Source organism: Mastigoproctus giganteus, chromosome 1, assembly GCF_048544385.1.
Source record: "Mastigoproctus giganteus isolate SK-2022 chromosome 1, ASM4854438v1, whole genome shotgun sequence".
Classification (NCBI taxonomy): domain Eukaryota; kingdom Metazoa; phylum Arthropoda; class Arachnida; order Uropygi; family Thelyphonidae; genus Mastigoproctus; species Mastigoproctus giganteus.
In genome coordinates this window covers 194,107,673-194,114,219 of record NC_143575.1, presented here as the reverse complement: position 1 = coordinate 194,114,219, position 6,547 = coordinate 194,107,673, and the positions used below count along the sequence as shown (strand labels likewise).

Genomic DNA, 6,547 nt, shown 5'->3' with positions numbered 1-6,547 from the left:
GGACTGCAGACTGTTTTTAACAATGTGGTATCCACTTTTGTGTCTGATCATTCGCTGTGCTTGATGGTAGATGGCGCTCTCACTTCTAACTTCTCCACTAATGCTGATGTTCCGCAAGGTTCAGTTTTTCCTCTCATTCTTTTCATCTTGTATGGTAATGACCTGTTTCCACTAATTGGAAACTCTATCCGTAGTTTTTTTTATGACAGCACATTGCATTCCACCTTCCAATTTGAGAAACCTTTGTCCTGTACACACAGCTCCTTGTCATAAGGTAACCTGCAGCCATTATCAATCCACTGCAGGATGGAGGCCCCCTCAACGATTCATGTTGAGGGAAATGGACCATAATCTGCCACGCTAGTCCAGTGTGGGTTGTCAGATCGACCGTATTTAGCAGTCAGGGGCTTGAACCCCGGTCTACTCAAAGAGCGTGTGCTACTGCACTCCCCCTCCTGCCCCCTCGGCTACGGAGGCCGTTTTTCCTTCCCATATATTCATCATCATTCCTTTAAATGCTAATCTCCAGGTAATTCTGCAATGAGACCAAGTTAACTTAATTCCAATCTTTCTAAAATTCAGTCCTGTCTTATGTCTCGCAAAAATAAATACAGCTGCTATGATTATTTTCGATGACTTTCAGATTTCTAGAGAACACTTATCTCTATTAGGGATTTATCCTGACAATTTTTCTCTCTCTCTCCTGCATCTAAAAATCTGGGTTTTCTCTTTTGCTCTCGGCGTTACTTTTCTTCTAAACAACTTCTCCCTCTGTAAAAAAAAAAACTCAAATCTCCGCCCTCCCATGGAATATTGTTCCCACATCTGGAGCAGTTCCCCAATACCTCTCTCTGGCTTTAAACTCCATCCAAAAGAGAGCAGTTAGGTTAATGACCCATCTTTGTCTAACATAAAGTTCTGTTTCTGCTGCATTCTTTTTCTCTACATACTTCCATGGGCACTGTTCTTCTCAACTGGTTTCTGTAATTCCTCCACTCTATTCCAAAGCAGTCAGAACACATGTCGCAACTATTCAGCATCCATTTACTGTTCAACATTAAATTCACAGAACTAACTTCTCTTCCTCATTCATTTCTTCTACTTTTCTTTTCTGGGACAACCTTCCTTCATATTTATTTCCGAAAATTAAAATGTACAGAAGAATATCAACAGGTATCTTCTGTCTTCAATCCATGCATGGTACTAAGTACGATGTTTTCTAATACATTCATATTTGTATTTTTGACCAAAAAAAAAAGTCTTCAAAATAAAATTTAATGCCAGAAGTAGTAATTTTAAAAAGTGAATCCAGAATATTATTCTCTCAATAAAAACCTAACTCAGGGTGTGAATCATAAAGAGGGATTATTTCACTAAATAGTGTAATAGAAGGAGAATAACATTTCGAGAAAAATAAAGATCCAATCGAATCTCGTTTGGAACGTTTAGACTAGAAGAAGGTGTGGATAGAAAAGATCCTCAGTGGAGGTGTATTACTTCACTGAAAGCATGCTGCTTGATGCAGTCTACCAACAAAAACGGCGTGCCAGGATGCCTATCATATCAAATATTCGTCTTCGGCAACACTGTTCACAATAAAATATTCATGAAAAACATTTCCATCTGTTAATTTTGTCAAGCAGTGTATAGAGGGAAACTGGGATGACCAAGCGTATAATTATAGTGGGTATAATTGTGGGTATAATTATATATATTTATCTCCACGTGTTTACATTTATTATACTTATATTATGTTTAAATATATAATGAACGTATTAAAGTTAAATATGCTTTCCAAGTGTATTTAACTTTATTACTCTTGTTACCATACAATATCCTTCTACCATTCGGACACTCGTATTTAGAAAAACAAGTTTTATGAACAAACTAATAAGGTCTTGGCTAACCTTTGGTCCTAATGAGAGCATTTGGCCATCGTGAAACACGCTTAACCAGTTCCTTGTAGCAGACAGCAGTACACTGTGTTCTTTCTTCTTTCGGTGCAGCTTCAGCTGTAGAAGAGAGACGTACTAGACTCATCCGGGTGTGATGTACTAGTCACACCCGGATCCGCAGTTAACGTTTATGCTAATAATATCCCTTAAAAGTGTTCGATGAGATTGAGATTTGGAGTCTAGGCCCAACAAGCGAATTTATGGACTTCGTTTAACTGGAACCAGGTTTTTAGATTGTGGGATGGAGCGTGATCGTGTTGGAACATCATTGGCTGTTGTATGGTTTTCAGCACATCAGTGTATAAATTGCGAGCGTTCTGTGGTTCATTTGTTGTTTGGTGGACGAAAAAAGTTGAATTTCTGGGCGAAAAATTCACGTTACCTTCGACCTGAGACACCGACTAAGTCAGTCAAACTATGAAAAAGACCCAAAAAATTTCTTCGCGTCATTGACGGGATTCGAACTCAAGTCTTTTTCACCCGGTGTGGGCAGAATGATGATTATTTTATACAGAGTCGACTGGACAGACGTCTCCCGTACGATTCGTTATTAACAGTTTTTGGCGCTACAACTAATATTCCGCCTTTGAACTCCGAGAAGCAGTTCAACCCAATAGACATTGTTCCCAGAAATTCCCCACACCGAAAATCTAGTCTGGTCTGAAAACTGTACGCTTTCAAGCTTCCTTCAGAGATTGATGATTGCCATTTTTTTTTTCTTTTTTGTTTCTTTTGCCTACCTACCTAACCGTTTGAACACATACAATACCAGGCATGGCGATGGGGGTACGCAAATGAGGCACTTGCCACAGACGCCTCCTATAATAAACGCTGCTAGATGCGCTACTGCATATGCGTGTTAAGATACGACATGAATTAGGCGCCGTGACAAGGTTTCGCCTCGAGTGCTAGCGCCGTTTCTGTACAACACCCTCGTTCTATAATAGTTGCACAACATCAGCTAAGGTAGGATTTGCATAGCACAAATTTGTGACAATTGCCAGCAAGGAGAAAGTGCTGATATGTCTTCCGACCATTGTGGCTCCCCTTAAGCACATGTTTCCTCTCATTTTTCCACACACTTTTAAACCTGTTCTTGTTTGCAGCGATCTTAGCACTGGCAGCTTTGTGTGTCCCATTACTTTTGATATGGTAGTGTATTACAAGTGTGTGTGTATCTTATATGATAAATTATATGATCCCGGTTTGTTTCACAGCTTATTCTTTGTGCTGCATTACATATATTTCTGGCAACTATAGATTGAGTAGCATTGGCAGTTATGGATTTCTGAAACATCAATTGAAGAAGCAGAAAGCTCGATAAAGATAATGTCTGATGCGCATATTCTTAAATACCTGTTCCTATTGCACTTGCGCATCAAAACTGAAATTAAATTAATGGACCCTTCGTCCCGATCAATGCAATAAGGAAAATAAATAAATAATAATAATAAAATGAAAAAGATTGTCCGAGCCAAAATTACAAATATTCAGACAACACGCATTCCGAATTACAAAGTTTTATTAACACCTTTATGGTGACGATACACAAACATAAAAATCTATTTACAAAATTCTGTGCATTGAACAAAAATAAGACCACACTAGTTCATTGTTATTGACAAGAAGCACACGCACAGCCATGTTAGTCCACTTCCTCTACGGTCGGTCCATTCCTCGGACCACTCGTACCGGAAGAGCTTGGCGCACTATAGCCTTAGATGCTCATGCGCCATAAAAATCCTAATAAACCAACCGGAAGAGCCCCGATAAAGTTTGCTCATCGGGGGGGGGGGGGAGCACTCGGCCTGCACCTCCTTCAGATTGTGTTCGAACTCCTCCTTCTCGGCCAGGCCGTTGTTGTCCATCCAACTGACCACTTCGTCGCACTTCTTCGCCACTTCCTCCTTGTCTTCGGCCGACAGTCTCTCGCCCGCCTCGTTCACGGCCTGCTTCACACCGTACACGTAACTCTCCAGGCTGTTCCGAGCTGTGATGCGCTCGCGCTGCTCTTCATCCTCACGCCGATACTTTTCCGCATCGGACAGAATGCGGTCGATCTCCTCTTTGGACAGCCGATCTTTGTCGTTCGTTATGGCGGATGCTCTCCAACTTTCCCGTGCTACGGTCCTTCGCTGACACGTGCAAGGTTCCGTTGGTGTCGATGTCAAAGGTGACCTCGATCTGCGGAACCCCTCGCGGGACAGGAGGAATACCTGCCAGATCGAATCTGCCCAGCAGATGGTTGTCCTTAGTTAAAGCGCGCTCTCCTTCGAACACCTGGATGCTCACCCCCGGTTGGTTGACCGAGTAAGTGATGACGTCTTCCACGGACGTCTTGCACGGGATCCGAGAGTTCTATTCCACGATATTGGTCATCATTCCTTCGGCAGTCTCGATGCCCAACGACAGAGGAGCTACATCCACCAGCAGAACATCCCTGATGACGTCACTGGTGTCGCCGGTTAGGACGGCGGCCTGCACGGCTGCCCCACTACAGCTTTGTCCGGGTTGATGGACATGCACAGTTCCTTGCCGTTGAAGTCCTTGAGCAGTTTCTGGATCTTGAGGATGCGAATCGAACCGCCAACCAGCACCACGTCGTGGATCTTGCTCTTGTCCATCTTGGCATCCTGCCGCGCCCTCTCCACTGGCACCAAGGTACTTCGGAATAAGTCTATGCAAATTTCCTCGAAACCTCGCTCTGGTGATCTTCGAGTAGAAATCGACACCTTCGTACAGAGCATCGATTTCGATTCCCGCCTCCGTGCTATTCGAAAGCGTCCTTTTGGCACTTTCGCAGGCTGTTCTCAGTCGGCGCAGAGCACGTGGGCTGTTGCGGAGGTCCTTTTTGTGCCTCCTCTTGAACTCGTCCACGAAGTGCGTCACCATTCTGCTGTCGAAGTCCTTCCCACCGAGATGTGTGTCACCGGCAGTTGACCGCACTTCAAACATGGAGTCCTCGTCTATCATCAGTATGGACACGTCAAACGTGCCTCCTCCGAGGTCAAAGATCAGAACGTTTTTCTCTCCGTGAATTTAGGCGACAGCAGCTGCGGTGGGTTCGTTGATGATCCTTAAAACGTTCAGTCCAGCAATCGCCCCAGCGTCCTTAGTTGCCTGTCTCTGCGAGTCGTTGAAGTAGGCGGGCACTGTAATGACGGCGTCTTTGACCTCTGAACCCAGCTAGGCCTCCGCCGTTTCTTTCATCTTCGTGAGCACCACGGCGCTGATGTCCTCGGGATTAAACAGTTTATCTTCTCCTTTGTAGGAGGCTTCAATTCTGGGTTTGCCCCCTTCGTTGAGCACCTTAAAGGGCCAGTGTCGCAAGTCCTACTGTATTTTAGGGTCGTCGAACTTCCTTCCGATCAGTCGCTTTGCGTCAAATACGGTATTCTGCGGGTTCAGGGCGACCTGCGCTTTGGCAGGGTCGCCGATGAGGCGTTCGGTATCCGTGAAGGCGACGTAGGTCGGTTACCTTGGTCGTTGGCGATGATCTCGATCTTCCCGTGTTGGAACACCCCTACACAGGAATAGATGGTTCCCAAGTCGATTCCAATGGCGGGTGCCGTGGATGCCGGCATTGTCGTCACAGGTCACGCTCTAAAGAAAGAAATTGAACAAACAACGCGAATTACTTGTTGTTTTTGTAAATCAGAGCACGCGCTGGGAGAGTAAAATTTTCTTCCACTCAAGCTTCGAACTCGTCTGCTGCAGAGGTAAGGTTTACTGCCAGTTGAGAACTGCGCATGCTATTTATACTCACAGCGAGGAGGCTCGAAGGGTCCGGAATGAGCGTGATCGTGTGACGTACGGTCGATATAGCAACTAATCGCTGGCAAGGGAGCAGTCACGTGTTCATGGTGCCGCTCGCCCGCTGCTGCGGTTGTCAACGCGAAGAAATTTGTGGAAGTTTCTGTCAAGTCCTACAAAACTGTTGTCACGTGCAAAAGGGATTGGTGGAAGCGCATGGACAGATGATATTTTTAATGGAAACGCTGTTTATGAGCTTCGGAAAAGGTGACGCCTCGACGTAATAAACACCACAGAAAACAAACCCCTTCGTAGAGGGAAATTATTCTTATTTAATTATTGAACATCGCGTACATAAAAGAAATCGTTGAAGTTTATGGAGGCGATTATTTGTTCCAAATGCACATAAAATAATGTCAAAGTTCATTATTTTATGTTGGATTTGGGAATAAATAATCGCAAATAAACAAATAATAAATAAGAGTAACTTGTTACTCTTTTGGTGTTTAGCAAATCAAGTTAAGTTATTGAGAAGATTAAACTATCATGATTGAACTTGTATATTTTTTATTTGAAAAAATAATTTTAAAAAAATTAATTAATTAATTTAAAACAGCTTTCTTTTACGCCTTGCAATCTCTTCCATTGTGGAAGAGATTGCGCCATCTCTTCTCATTGTGGATATTGTAAAAACTTATATATCGAAAAATTATAGGCGTGCTTCAACAAATTGTGAAATGTTGGGAGCACTGTTTTTGTAGTATTGATCGTGGCAAATGATACAAGAAAACAAGCTTATATGGCATCAGCAAAAAAAAAAAAAAAAAAAAAAAAGCAAA

At 43.3% G+C, this 6,547-nt stretch overlaps 1 pseudogene; it reads right to left on the bottom strand.

Moving 5' to 3' along the window:
• Window positions 1-3,664: 3,664 nt before the first annotated feature.
• LOC150091409 (heat shock protein 70 B2-like) lies at window positions 3,665-5,539 on the bottom strand (annotated as a pseudogene).
• Window positions 5,540-6,547: the final 1,008 nt, after the last annotated feature.